The 1,505-nt window shown below is 45.4% G+C and overlaps 1 protein-coding gene across 3 annotated transcripts in view; it reads left to right on the top strand.

The window, feature by feature from the left end:
* The window catches only part of C2CD3 (C2 calcium-dependent domain containing 3), a 128,615-nt gene that overhangs the window by 68,393 nt on the left and 58,717 nt on the right, over nt 1-1,505 (top strand). The window lies entirely within an intron of this gene.

Genomic DNA, 1,505 nt, shown 5'->3' with positions numbered 1-1,505 from the left:
CATGCCAAGACCAATCACTATTACAGATCCTCTGTAGTCTCATGTTCAGTCTGAGTACCACCTTCTGTTTTTCTGGCTCATTCCCCTTTAGTCTGTTGTCAGTACAGAAGCCAGTGAGCTTATGAAAACTTAAATAGATCTTGACACACATCTACTTAAAACCCACCGATGCCTTTCCATCTCATTTAGAGTAAAAACCAGAGCCTTTTAAATGCCTGTAAGACCCCACATGATCTGACTCCATTATCTTTATGACCTCCTCTGCTCCTGGTAGTTGCTGCTCTGCTCACTCCACTCCAGCCACTGGCTTTTTTATTGCTTCTGCCCACATGCTCTTCTTCCCCTCAGGGCCTTTGCCTTGCTGTTTTCTCTGCCTGAAATACTGTTTCTCTGTATAAACGGCATGGCCTTCTCTTGCCTCCATTGCTCATTCTTCTCTCTACTTTGGATGTTCTTCCTTCTTTTGTCCTCTAAACAAACTTCCGTTTTCGGCAAGGCTTTGCAGCCTTCCTCCATCTCTCCCTACATGTTGATAGAACTGGTGCTTTGTCCTTTGTCTACTAGCTCCATGTTGCAGCACATAGCAGTCTGTTTCCAATACTTGCAGACATGAGTTTTCCTCCACTAGGCTGTGAATTCCTCTGCATGCACACACTGCCTGAACTCTTCTCTGTACCCCCACCACAGAGCATCGTTCCAGCACATAACAAGTGCTCAGCTAAGAAAGAGAATTTGGGACTTCCCTGGTGGTCCAATGGCTAAGACTCCATGCATCCGATCCAGGGGGCCCAGGTTCAATCTCTTGTCAGGGATCTGGATCCTGTATGCCACAAGTAAGAGTTCATATGCTGCAACTAAAGGGCCCATATGCCATGACTAAGACCCAGGAGAGCCAAATAAATCAGTTCAGTGTAGTCACTCAGTGGTGTCCGACTCTGTGACCCCATGGACTACAGTACACTAGGCCTCCCGTTCCATCGCCAACTTCCGGAGTTTACTCAAATTCATGGACATTGAGTCAGTGATGCTGTCCAACCATCTCATCCTCTGTCATCCCCTTCTCCTCCCACCTTCAATCTTTCCCAGCATCAGGGTCTTTTCAAATGAGTCAGTTCTTCCCATCAGGTGGCCAGAGTATTGGAGTTTCAGCTTCAGCATCAGTCCTTCCAATGAATATTCAGGATTGATTTCCTTTATGAAGGACTGGTTGGATCTCCTTGCAGTCCAGCGGACTCTCAAGAGTCTTCTCCAGCACCACAGTTGAAAAGCATCAATTCTTTTGTGCTCAACTTTCTTAATAGTCCAACTGTCACATCCAAACATGACTACTGGAAAAACCACAACTTTGATTAGACAGACCTTTGTTGGCAAAGTAATGTCTCTGCTTTTTAATATGCTGTCTAAGTTGGTCATAACTTTCCTTCCAAGGAGTAAGTGTCTTTTAATTTCATGGCTGCAGTCACCATCTGCAGTGATTTTGGAGCCCCCAAAAATAAAGTCTGACA

The sequence above is a fragment of the Bison bison genome, unplaced genomic scaffold, assembly GCF_000754665.1.
Source record: "Bison bison bison isolate TAMUID 2011002044 unplaced genomic scaffold, Bison_UMD1.0 scf7180017864276, whole genome shotgun sequence".
Taxonomy (NCBI): Eukaryota; Metazoa; Chordata; class Mammalia; order Artiodactyla; family Bovidae; genus Bison; species Bison bison.
The sequence above is the reverse complement of the archived record's forward strand: the minus strand, read 5'-3'. Positions and strand labels throughout refer to the sequence as shown.